Genomic DNA, 13107 nt, shown 5'->3' on the forward strand with positions numbered 1-13107 from the left:
CTGGTTATGTAGGAACTTTCCAGCGCGGGCTCTGCTGGGGGCAGTTTTAAAAAACCCACAGAGGGGAGTTCCCCCTGTGGTGAAGTGGGTTAGGAATCCTGCTGCCGTGGCTCAGGTTGCTGTGGAGGCGTGTGTTTGATCCCCATCTGGGCGCAGTGGGTTAAAGGATCCTGTGTTGGTCCACCTGCAGCGTAGTTTGCAGCTGTGGCTGGAAACCATCCCTGGCCCACGAACTTCCATTTGTCAAGGGTGCAGCCATAAAAAAACAAAAAACAAAATTCCCAGAGGGGAATTCCTTTGTGGTGCATTAGGTTAAGGACCCAGCATATCACTGCAGGGACTCAGGTGACTGCTGTGGTGCAGGTTCGATCCCTGGCCCAGGTACTGGCGTGGCCAAAACAAAACCCTCAGGGGAACTCTGATGCTGGGTGTCCAGGGGCTGGTGCCACAGAGGCCCACAAACTGTGCCTTAAACAATGAACTGTGTCCTGTCTCAGCTCTGGGAGCCAGGAGTCTGAACTCGAGACGGCTCTCGGCAGAGCTGGTCCTTCCGAGGCCGAGAGAGTCTGCTTGGGGCCTGTCTCCTCGGCTTAGGGACGGCTCTCTGCTCTCTCCCTCCTCACGTCTCCCTCCCTTTATGCGTGTCGGTCTCTCGTTTTTAATAGGACACCAGTCATACTGAATTGGGGCCGCCCTCTGCCAGCTGGACGGCATCCGAACCGAGCACATCAGCAGTGACTGTTTGCAAGTACGGTCCCGGTCTTTGGTCCTGGGTTCGGACTTCATCGTGTGGACCAGTGCGCCCGCAGATTTCTCGGGGACCTTAGGAAAATGCAGATTCTGATTGAGCAGGTCCGGGGCAAGGCCCACGACCCAGCATTTCTAATCAGAGTCCAAAGCGTGACGACCAGATTATATTAAGGAATTATTGTTGGGAGTTCCCTGGTGGTGCAGCAGGTTAAGGATCTGGCCTTGTCCCTGCTGTGGTGCGTGTTCGATCCCCGGCTCTGGAACTGTGGTACGCCATGGGCATGGCCCAAAAAGGAATTGTTGGTAATGGCGTTGTGGTTGGGCAGGAGGGTGCCATTTTTACGAAGGGATGCAGACGGACCTGTTTAAGGCTAAGATAACAGGATGACTTTCTTTCAAACACACTCGTGAACAACAGGAGAGAGGGCAAAATGTGGATGACGGGTAAGATGCAGGTGGTGGGTGTAAAGTTGGTTTTATTAGTCTGCTTTTCCTCCTGTTAGAAAATTTTTGTCATAAGGCTTTAGAAAAGAAAAAGCTTTTCAGGTGCCTCGAAGGGGCAGCTGGTGCTGGGAGCCTCTGGGATGGATGGAAGGACAGGTGGCCCGTGGCGGGAGGGGCGCTGGGGAGTGGGGCCAGCCTCCGAGTCTCCGCCGGGAACTGGGCTGTGCGGGCCCATCGTCTTCCCGCCACGGCCTCTTCCTTCCTTCCCTCTGCCTCCCTCGGACTTGCGGGAGGCGTCCGGAAGCGAGTGGGATGCCGGGATCCTCTGCTTCCGGGTCCCGGGCTCTGGGGGCTGGAGCCGGTTCATGCTTCTGAGCCACCGCCTTTGCGTCCGTGTCCCCAGCCCTTAGCGGAATGCCCGGCACACAACCGGCGCTGAGCACATGCACTCAGCGCACGAGCAGCTGTACTTACTCTGAAGGCCAGTCTGCTGCGGAGGAGCCAGGCTCGGGGGGGCAGGGCCCCTGTCCTAACGGCCGAGCGGGTCTGAAGTCCTAGCCCACGCTGCCCGGTGGGACGAGGCGCCCTGCACCACTCGAAGGGCTCCAGCGGCGCGTTTTCAAAGGGAAAAGACATGGGCGACATGCATCTTAACGCCGCGTGTTGTTTGACCCGCGCAGCCAAGTTAGCATTCCCACCCGTCACCTCTTGTGTAATTACAGGGAGGCAGCAGCCGGACACTCACAGCCGGTCTGTGAGTCGGGGTGGTGGAGGTCGCAGGAACCCACACGCGGGATGAAGGCACCTCGAGTCACACGCGCACACACAGCGGTTTCCTGGTTTTGTTAAAGGACAATGGTGGCCTAAGATGTCACCATGTGACACTGAGGGAAGGGCACCCGGGACCTCTGTGTACTGTCTTTGCAACTTCCCATGCATCTACAATTATTTGAAAATGAAGGTTAAAATGTTTGAGATTTTTATTTTTATTATTTTATTTTATTTTTTGCTATTTCTTGGGCCGCTCCCGTGGCATATGGAGGTTCCCAGGCTAGGGGTCTAATCGGAGCTGTAGCCCCCAGCCTACGCCAGAGCCACAACAACGCCAGATCCGAGCCGCGTCTGCAACCTACACCACAGCTCACGGCAACGCCGGATCCTTAACCCACTGAGCAAGGGCAGGGACCGAACCCGCAACCTCATGGTTCCTAGTCGGATTCGTTAACCACTGCGCCACGACGGGAACTCCAAGCTATTCCATTTAAAGTTTCACAAAATGATACATAGTTATGTTTTCTTTCTCTTTTTTTTTTAATTGTCTTTTTAGGGCTGCACCTGCGGCATATGGAGGTTCCAAGTCTAGGGCTCCAACTGGAGCTCCAGCTGGCGGCCTACACCACAGCCACAGCCACGCGGGATCTGAGTCTGTGACCTGCACCACAGCTCACGGCAACGCCAGATCCTTAACCCACTGAGCGAGGCCAGGGATCAAACCCACAGCCTCCTAGTTCTAGTCAGATTCGTTTCTGTGTGCCACGATGGGAACTCCCTTAAATTTTTTTTTTTTTTTTTTTACTTAAAAAAAGCCCAAAACCCCAAACCAAAACTCAAGCCTCAACTCTGAGTGGCACACTTACAGCACATCTCAGATGGGACCAGTTGAGAGGCTTGGAAGCCACCCGTGGCCATGGGCCGGGTGGGGTGGGGTGGGGCTGCAGATTCGAACAGCACAGCTGCGTTCCTTCCACTCCTGGAAGCCTCTTTTGTCTCTCCCACTGGCTGCTTGTCTGATAGATAAGTTACTTATCTCACCCTAGATAAGTTACTGCCCTCCTCTGAGCCTCAGTTTTCCTGATCTGTAAAGTGGGACTAATTATGGAGTGTAGCCTGCTCAGCTGTGTGAGGCTCAAGGGAGAGACTGTGTGTTGGGCACTTGGTAAGGACCTGGCCCATAGTCGCAGGGAGCCGACGATTACAAGTATTGTCATATGTGAAAGCCCAAACTGCATCTTCTCTGGTCCCCTGGTGTCACAGTCCCCTCCTTCCTCTGCTGCCCAGCCCCCTCCCTGCCCCCCCACCCCTGTCCCCTCCCCACTGCCCTAGCTGGCGATGAGGCCCCAACCTCTCTTCTGGCGTCAGCTGCTGGGCAGGAGGTAAGATGTCCCCACTGACCTTGCCCCCTAACCCCTGGTTGTCGCAGATAGCCGGCAGCGAGCTGGCTGCGGGCTGGGCGGCCGCTGGGAGGCCGGCCTTCTGCAGAGATCTGTGCAGAGCCTCTTGTGACACTGAGGGCTTCCTCTCTGAGCCCGGGGCTGAACCCACAGCTGCTTTTCACCTTATAAGGCAACCCCTGGAAGCCTGCACACAGGTGAGCGGGCGCTGCTGGGGCCTCTGAGCCCAGCCCTGGAGGCGCCCGCCTGAGCAGTGGGGGATTCGACACCTTTTATGGTTTTAGAGAAGAAGAAAAAGGCGGGTGCACCACAAAAGCAGAAACACAGGGTTTTATCGTGGTGAGAAACGCCGGGTTCACCTCCTACACACTTGCTCAAAACCAGGATGTTACTAGCGCTGCAGCGCGCCTGGCTCAGAACGCGCCGCGAAGGAGGCCGTGTGACCAGGGCCCCAGGGGGGCAGGAGGCAGCCACAGGAATCAGCTGTAGAATTGAAGCCAGGAGGTCGCTGGATGGGTTCAGGGCTTGTCCTTGGGGTCTTCTCTGCATCTATCCCCTCCTTTCAGCAGCGGAGCCTGCGGGTCAGGCGTGGGGGGCACATGTGTGATGCCACGTGCTCGTGCTCTGCATCCTGGGGCTGCCAGCAGGGCAGATGGCCAGTCCCCTCTCACACTACTGTCCCTGGCTGCCCTCTCCTGGGCGCTCCTTCCTGTGACCCCTTCAAGGACACCGATGGGGTTTTACCTGGATCATTGGCTAGGTGGGAAGAGGCAGGAACCCCAAGGAACTGTCTTAGGCTCCAAACTCTGTGAACTCCTGGCTGCATGTCTCCACTTTGTTCTCACCTCATGTGACAGGCACCCCCTGTCCCCCACTTCTCACCCCCGCCCCCGCTGTCCCAGCTGAACCAGAAATGACAGGAAATGGCTTAAAAAATGAAACCTTTAGGAGTTCTCGGGTGGCTCAAAGAGTTAAGGATCTGGTGTTGTCACTGCCGTAGCACGGGTTCAATCCCTGGCCTAGAAACTACTGTACTTCTGACTTGCCACCCCACCCCAAAAAAGGGAGAAACCTTAAAAAAAAAAAAAAAAAAAAAACCCACATGATCCAGGGAGCGCATTATAGAAAACGGAAGGAAGTGACTGTCCAGAGGAAAGCGGATGGCGCTGACCTTGGCCAGGTGGCCACGGCCAACACCAGCAGTGGGGCCTCGGGGACACCTGCGCCCTTGATAGGCTTTGTGAGGGGGGCACTGCACCTGTGGGGGCTTCGCACCCCACAGCACAAGCCCAGCCTAATCACGAGGGATGCGCCAGACAAACCCCGTTTGAAGGCACCTTACGACACACTCCTCCAGGCCGTCGGCAGCCAGGGAAGCCCGAGGAGCTGTCAGAGCCCAGAGATGCCCCAGGAGACTGAAGGGACCCTGGGATCAGCATTGGTTCATCAGTGGGGACAAATGTTCTAGACAATTGTAAGACATTAGCCACAGGGGAGACTCAGTGTGGGATACACGGGACCTCTCTGTATCCTATTCTCAACAACCTTGGAAGTCAGAAATTATTCCAAAAGTTTTAATGTGAAAAGAAAACCAAGAGCTGAGCTGATTGTTTTGCAGTGATCATGAGCGCCACCTTGTGGGCACAGGGCTACATTGGCTGTGCCGAGTCTGCAAGGACACAGGCACAGACTGCGCGTGGGCAATGGGAAAGGCCGGTGCCCTGCCCTGCAGTGGCTCCTCATCCAGCGGAGAAAGTGCACAGCAAACACAGGGCTCCTGGTCGCAGCCAGCATCTATTTGCACCGTCGCCTTGGGCCGGAGCCTGAGCTGAGCCATTCTCTTGTCCCTGGTCCAAGACAGCCTGGCAGGTGCAGTCACCAAACCAGCTTTGTGGAGTTCTGTTGTCTGTGCAGTGGCTTGGGTTTCAATCCTGGCCCAGGAACTTCCATGTGCCATGGGTGTGGCCCCCCCAAATCCCCAAACCAGCTTTATTTCCTGCTGCCCTCCCCCCTCCAACCTGCTCACTATGGAGCCACCTTCTCACCCTTGCGTGAAAAGCCCGGACCTTCTCTGTGGTTTTTCTCTCTCCACTTTAAGGATGTCAGGTCCTGGGGTCTCTTTGGCTCGGAAGCAGTCCCTCTCCACTTCATTACTGGAAGATGTCCAATCCCAGCTAATGAAGCTTGGGGCTCCATTTAACATTGAATGTCTGGCCTCCCTCCCCTGGAGCACCTGCCGGGAGGGAGGCGGCTGGGTGGCTTGCCTCCTCTTTGTTCCCTCCTTCCCTTACAGCCACTGTTTCTGGTCAGGGTTGCCAGAAAAAACCTCATCGTCCAGTTAAATTTGTATTTCGGGCAAAGGACAAATCATTTCTTTTCAGTATAAGTATGTCCCATGCAACATTTGGGACTATTCATTACTAAAGAACTATTCATTGTTTGTCTGAAATTCAAATATAACTGGGACCCTTGTTCGTGCCCTTCCAGGCTCAGCTCACAGTGGAGGGACGGGAGGTGATGTAGGCAGGAAGTTTTCACTTGACTGATGACAGTTTGTTTGTGTCACTGCTGCTGGAGCCAGTGTCATGGCTTGAGACGTTCACTTATGCTCTTTCTGTTCAGGTGTCTGCCAGGCTGTGTTCTCTCTGGAGGTTCTAGAGAGTTCCTCCCCTGCCTTTTCTAGATCCTAGGAATCCTTCCTTCATCTTCACACCGGTAGGCGTGTCATCTCCCAGTTGTCCCCCCCCCCGCCCCCGCCGCCTTGTTGTGTCACATCTTCTTGTCTGACTCTGACCCTCCGGCTCTCTTATGAGGACCTGTGGTGACACGGGCCCACGTGGATAATCCAGGATCCCATCTCAAGCTCCTTGACCTGATCACAGAGTCCCTTTTGCCCTCCGTCAGGTCACATATCCACAGGTTGGGGGGCTGTTGTCTGGCCTCCCACGGGCGAGCTGGCTTCAGGCCATCTGGGCCTCGCCCGGGTCTCCGGCTGACTTTGATCTCACGGCCACTTCTGTGCATCCTTGGCCCTGCAGCTCCCTGACTGGGCCTGGCTGTGGCTGGCAGCTCCCAGTCTGCCCTGGGCTGGAGGACCCCCTGCCACCTGTCACCGCGGAGCCCTGGGGAGAGTCACCATGGTTCCTGGCAGCTCTGCACAAGATGTGTCCTGATGCCTCCCCCACCTCTGACTCTGCTGGGTGGCAGGGTGGTTGCTCTGCTGTCCCCACAGCTTAGCTATGGCAGGGGTGCCATGGTCAGTGGCTGGAGCGCCCAGAGGGGCACTGGAGCCGCCACCTCCCAGGCCTAGAGGTCAGAGGCGGGCTCCCCGCCCACTCCTGGGGAGGTGGACTCAGCCCTCCAAGGGTTTGCTCCCCAGATGCCCCTTGCCTCTGTGACCTTGGCCCTCTGACCCTTCCTCCTGGGGGGGCTTTGCTTCCTGGAGTGGCGATGTTGAGAAGGTACAGGGGGCACCCGGCAGCAGGCAGAGCAGCGCGGGGCACAGCGCAGTGGACGAACAGCTTGTGGGAGGGGAGCGGTGTGGGTGGACAGTCCCAGGGAAAGAGGACACACAGATGGGACCGGGGGCCAGAGTCCTGGGCCTGCAGGAGAGTGAAGGGGTGGCGTTGGCTGGGTCTGTGACGAGCTGTGCTTTGGGAGGAGAGATGGTTGGCTGGGGACGGGGACCCCGGGCCAAGGTCACGAGGGGTCCTCGGGTCCAGGGCCTCCTCTGTCCAGGCGGTTTGTCACCATTGGTGTTGGCCGCAGTCCCCGGCCTGGGGCGGCTTGTTTTCTCCGCCGTGCGGTTGATCCCCGTCCCTTTGGGAGGAAGCCACCGTGTGCAGCCCAGGCGGGTGGAGAGAAGAGCCGCTCGGGCGGCGCCTCCTCCAGGCAGGAGCCTCCACCCGGATTGCTGGAGGCTTTGGAAGGGGGATGGCCCCCGCTGGCGCGTGTCTTTGGTGGGTCGTATATGCGGGCACATGGTTCATTCGCTTTGCTTTCCAGGTGTCTCTCGTGCGGCAGCAGCGGTGTGAGTAGGGGGGGTCATAAGCGTGAGGCCACCTTGCACAGGGCTATACCAGTGGTCGTATAGGGTGACAGCACGGAGGTGGCCTGAGGCCTGTTTCTTGGTCTTTCCCGTCGCTGTCCCCCCCTCCCCCCTTCCTTCATCTTTTTAGGGCCACACTCTCAGCACATCAGGGTTCCCAGGCTAGGGGTTGATTTGGAGCTGTAGCCGCTGGCCTACACCACAGCCACAGCAACGCCAGATCCAAGCCGCATCTGTGACCTATACCACAGCTCACAGCAACATCGGATCCTTAACCCACTGAGCGAGGCCAGGGATCGAACCTATGTCCTCATGGATACTAGTCAGGTTCATTAACTGCTCAGCCATGATGGGAAGACTCACTCTTGAGATGAGTGCCTGTGGCAGGGTCTGTGTGTGTTGAGGCTGGATGTACAACTGGGCAGTCTCCAAATAAACCCAGTTTTTAAAAAATTTACTTATTTTCTATCAAACTATATATTGTGTTAGTTTCATGAGTACAGCAAAATGATTTAGTTGTATATACATATATAAATATATATTTATGTAGATGGTCTTTTTTTCAGATTCTTTTCCATTACGAGGTTATTACGAGATAGTAAATGTAGCTCCCTGTGTTACACCCTAGGTCCTTGTCATTTATGTGCTTTATATGCAGTAGCGCGTATCTGTTAATCCCAAACTCCTCATTTGTCCCTCCCCTCCTTTCTCTTTGGTCAGCATAAGTTTGTTGTCTGTGTCTGTGAATCTGTTTCTAAGTTCACTTGTATTATTTTTTAGATTCCACGTATAAGTCATATCTTAGCATATTTGTCTTTCTCCATCTTATTTAGCATGATAATCTCTAGGTCCATTCATGGTGGTGCAGATGGCATTATTTCATTCTTTTTTTATGGCTGCGTAGTACTCCGTTGTATATATGGTCCACAGCTTCTTTATCCAGTCTTCTGTTGATGGGCATTTAGTTTGTTTCCATGTCTTGGCTGTTATAAATAGTGCTTCTGTGAGCTCTGGAGTGTGTGTTTCTTTTCACATTAGGGTTTTTCATCTTTTCCAGATATATGCCCAGGAGTAGGGTTGCAGGATCATATGGCAATTTTGTTTTTATTTATTTATTTATTTTCGGCTACATCCAGAGCATAGGCAAGTTCCCAGGCCAGGGACAGAATCCAAGCTGCACCTATAACCTACAGCACAGATGTAGCAATATCAGATCTTTAACCCATTGTGCCAGGCCAGGGATCAAACCCACATGACCTCAGAAACAACACTGAATCCTCAACCTGCCGTGCCACCCTGAGAACTCCTATTTTTAGTTTTTTTAGGTTTTTTTTGGGGGGGGGAGGGCTGCACCTGCGGCATATGGAAGTTCCCAGGGTAGGAGTTGAATGGGAGCTGCAGCTGTCAACCTCCACCACAGCCACAGCAGTGCTGGATCCTTAACCCACGGAGCGAGGCCAGGGGTTTTATCCCCATCCTCTTAGATACTAGTCAGGTTCTCAACCTGCCGAGCCACAATGGCAGCTCCAGTTTTTACGTTTTTAAGGAACCTCTGTGCTGTTCTCCGTCGTGGTTGCGTCAGTTTACCTTCCCACCGACAGCGTAGGAGGTGCCCTTTTCCCTACGCCCTGTCTGGCGTTTATTATTTTTAGACTTATTAATCGTGGCCACGCTGAACCGTGTGGGGTGGTACCTCTTTGTAGTTTGGATTTGCTAGATGTCTTTGAGCATCTTTTCACGTTCCTGAGATGTCTGTATGTCTTCTTTGGAGAAATGACCTTCGAAGCCTTCTGCCCATTTTTTGATTGGGTTGTTTGCTTTTTGATATCGGCTTGTATGCGCTACTTGTGTATTTTGTAAATTAAGCCCTTGTCAGTTGCATCATTTGCAAGTATATTCTCCCATTCATAGATTGTCTTTTTATTTTGTTTATGTTTTCCTTTGCTGTCCAGAAGCTTGCAAATTGGATTAGGTCTCATTTGTTTATTTTTGCTTTTATTTCTTTTGCCTAGGGAAACTGAGCTAAGAAAATATGGGTATGATTTATGTTAGAGAGTTCTCTTCTAGGAGTTTCATGGTGTCATGTCTTATATTTAAGGCTTTAAAAAAAAGAGAGAGACAAAAGGAGTTCCCATTGTGGCTCAGTGGTTAACGAATCCGACTAGGAACCATGAGGTTGCGGGTTCGATCCCTGCCCTTGCTCAGTGGGTTAAGGATCCGGCCTTGCCATGAGCTGTGGTGTAGATTGCGGACACAGCTTAGATCCCGTGTTGCTGTGGCTCTGGTGTAGGCTAGTGGCTACAGCTCTGATTAGACCCCTAGCCTGGGAACCTCCATATGCTGTGGGAGCAGCCCTAGAAATGGCAAAAAAAAAAAAAAAAAAAAAAAAAGGCTTTATGCCAGTTTGAGTTTATTTTTATGTGCGATGCGAGGGTGTGTTCCAACTTCACTGATTTGCATGTGGCTGTCCCAACACCACGTACCGAAGAGACTGCCCTTTCCCCCATTGTATGTTCTTCCCTCTTTTGTTGAAGAAGAGTTTACCGGAAGGTTTATTTCTGGGCTCTCTGCTCTGTTCCATTGATCCGTATGTCTGTTTTTGTGCCAGTACCATGCTGCCCGGATTACTGCAGCTCTGTAGTATCGTCTGATATCTGGGATGGTTGTGTCTCCACCTCTGTCCTTTCCCCTCAGGATGGCTTTGGCAATTCTGGGTCTTCTGTGGTTCCATCTAAATTTTGGGCTTATCAGTTCTAGTTCTGTGAGAAGTGTCTTGGGTAATTTGATAGGGATTGTGTTAAAATCTGTAGATTCCTTTAAGCAGCAGGGTCGTTTTAGTGATAATTCTTCCAATCCAAGAACATCAGATAGTCTTTCTCTTTCTTTGATTCATCTTCAGTTTCCTTCATCAGTGCTTTTTTTGTTGCCATTTCTTGGGCTACTCCCTTGGCATATGGAGGTTCCCAGGCTAGGGGTCTAATTGGAGCTGTAGCTGCCAGCCTACACCAGAGCCACAACAACGCGGGATCTGAGCAGTGTCTGCAACCTACACCACAGCTCACGGCAACGCCAGCTCCTTAACCCACTGAGCAAGGGCAGGGATCAAACCCGCAACCTCATGGTTCCCAGTCGGATTCGTTAACTACTGCGCCACGACGGGAACTTCCTTCATCAGTGTTTTATAGCTCTCAGCATATAGGTCTTTCACCTTGTTGGTTAGTTTATTTCCACAGTCTTTTGTCTCTTCAGGGCCGCACACGGGGCACACAGAGGCTCCCAGGGGTCCAGTCGGAGCTGTTGCTGCCAGCCTACGCCAGAGCCACAGCAATGCCAGATCCGAGCTGCATCTGCGAACTACACCACAGCTCATGGCCATGCCAGATCTTTAACCCGACCAAGTGAGACCAGGGATCGAATCTGCAACCTTGTGGTTCCTAGTGGGATTCGTTTCTGCTGCGCCAAGACGGGAACTCTAAAGGTTTTTGTTTTTCGATGCAATTTCAAACAGGATTGGTAAACCTGATTTTTAAAGGAAATGTAATAAATATGTACAATTTGAACCTTATGTAAATATTATAACTATAAATAAAGCGTTTAAGTAAAAACAAATATTTTTGAAACACGACAATAACTATGGTCGATCTTCGGAACAGGGGTGAAGTACCTACGGCTTGCAAGCCAAATCTGGCCACTGCCTGCTCCCGGACAGCCAGTGAGCTAAGAATGACTGTCGCACTTTAAGTGACTGGAAAACGAAATCAAAAGCATATTTCATGTCGTGTGAGAATTCTGCGAAAGCCAGATTTCAGAATCCTCAAGTTAAGCCGTGGAGGAGCACGGCCAGGTCCAGTTGTTCTTCTCTGGTGGCTGTTTGTGTGCCACAACAGCTTCGAGTGGTTGTGACAGAGATGGTGCGGCTTAAAAAATTGAAAATATTTACGATCCGGCCCTTGACAGAGAGAATCTGCCAACCCCTGGTTAAGTGTGTGGCCCCATAAAAGGCTTTTTCAGGGAGGCGAGTGAGATCCCTTGATGTGCTTAGACTTGCTGGCGCTAGGTGATAAAAAGTAGACTGACTTTTCATTGTTTTTTCCTGTTTTTGTTTTTTGTGTTTGACTTTTTAGGGCCACACCTGCGGCATATGGAAGTTCCCAGGCTAGGGGTCGAATCAGAGCTACAGCTGCCGGCCTACACCACAGCCACCGCCACGCCAGATCCGAGCCGAGTCTGTGACCTACACCACAGCTCATGGCAACTCTGGATGCTTAACCCACTGAGTGAGGCCAGGGATCAAACCTGCATCCTCATGGATACTAGTCAGATTCATCACCTGCTGAGCCGTGACAGGAACTCTCAACTTTTTGTTGGTTTTACTGTTGGACTCTCTACAGCCAGGGGTTCCCCCCCACCAAGTGCCTGTGCCTGGGACCCCCACGGCTCCCCACCTTGGTGTACTTGGCGCCTGTAGGAAATCACATTTTTATGTGAACACAACCCCCGCTACGAGGTTTGTTTGCGTAAATATGGGGAGGCCCACCCTTCCACTGCGTTGGCTGCAGGTGGCAGAGAGCTGAGTGATCTGGGATTACTCGCTCGGGTCCACAGCCCACAGGAAGGTGGGGGCAGCTGAGCTTCCAGACACTTTGCTCTCATGGAACAACCTTGGTGCTCAAACCTGCCTCCCCACAAGGGACCGCGACGTATGGGCTGGCAGCCCCCGGGCACCAGGCAGGAAGGGACTCTGGCCAGGAAGCATCTGGTTGGCAGGGAGGATGGCTTCGAGGGTGGACAGAAAGAGCTTGGGAAGGTGGTAGGTCCTTGGCACAAAAAGGGCAAAGGTTCAGATAGCTTCTGAGTTTTGCTTTGTTTGGTTTTCTTTATTATTTTTAAAATTGAAGTATAATTGATCTACAAGGTTGGGTTACTTTCAGGTTTACAGCAAAGTGATTTAGTTAAATATATATATTTATTCCTTTTCTGACTCTTTTGCCTTATAGCTGTCACAAAATAACAAGCGGAGGTCCCTGTGCTCTGCGGCAAGCCCTTGCTGGCGCTCTGCTTTGGATACAGCCGTGTGCATACGGTAACCCAGGCTCCTAATCTACCTCTCCCCCCGTCTTACCCTTTGGTAAAGGTAAGTTTGATTTTGAGGTCCATGTGTCTGTTTCTGTTTTGTAAATAAGTTCATTTATATCATTTAAAAAATTAGGTCCCAGGAGTTCCCTTGTGGCTCAGCTCAGCGGGCTAAGGATCTGGCATTGTCATCACTGTGGCTCTAGTTACAACTGTGGTGCAAGTTCAGTCCCTGGCCTGGGAACTTCTGCATGCCATGGGCGTGGCCAGAAAAAATTAGATTCCGCACATAAGTGATATCATGAGATATTTGCCTTTCTCTGTCTGATTTACTTCACTTAGTATGATAATCTCTAGGTCCTTCCATGCTGCTGCAAATGGTATCATTTCATTCCCTTTTTATGACCAAGTAGTATTCCATTGTGTCTGTGTACCATATGCGTATATGGACCTTTAGGCTACATCCATGTCTTGGCTGTAAAAAATAGTGCTGCTTTGCTATTCACAGTAGCCAAGACATGGAAACAACCCAAATGTCCATCGACAGTTGATTGGATTAGGAAGATGTGGTATATGTACACAATGGAATATTACTCACCTGTAAAAAAGAACAAAATAATG

At 52.2% G+C, this 13107-nt stretch overlaps 1 protein-coding gene across 11 annotated transcripts in view; it reads left to right on the forward strand.

Annotated features, from left to right (window-relative positions):
- MEAK7 (MTOR associated protein, eak-7 homolog) overlaps positions 1-13107 on the forward strand; it is a 57274-nt gene that overhangs the window by 17692 nt on the left and 26475 nt on the right. For 5 of the 11 annotated variants that reach the window (XM_084959424.1, XM_084959438.1, XM_084959428.1 and 2 more), the window contains one exon: positions 12411-12547. The gene's annotated coding sequence lies outside the window, so the exon portion shown is untranslated. Of the gene's footprint in view, positions 1-10646; positions 10892-12410; positions 12548-13107 lie in introns of all 11 variants that reach the window. The other 6 variants (XM_084959423.1, XM_084959419.1, XM_084959436.1 and 3 more) reach the window with 3 other exon arrangements.

The sequence above is a fragment of the Sus scrofa genome, chromosome 6, assembly GCF_054392235.1.
Source record: "Sus scrofa isolate SSC_HxYL_T2T_F1_AM1 chromosome 6, Sscrofa_HxYL_maternal_Yorkshire_Landrace_v2.0, whole genome shotgun sequence".
Lineage (NCBI taxonomy): Eukaryota > Metazoa > Chordata > Mammalia > Artiodactyla > Suidae > Sus > Sus scrofa.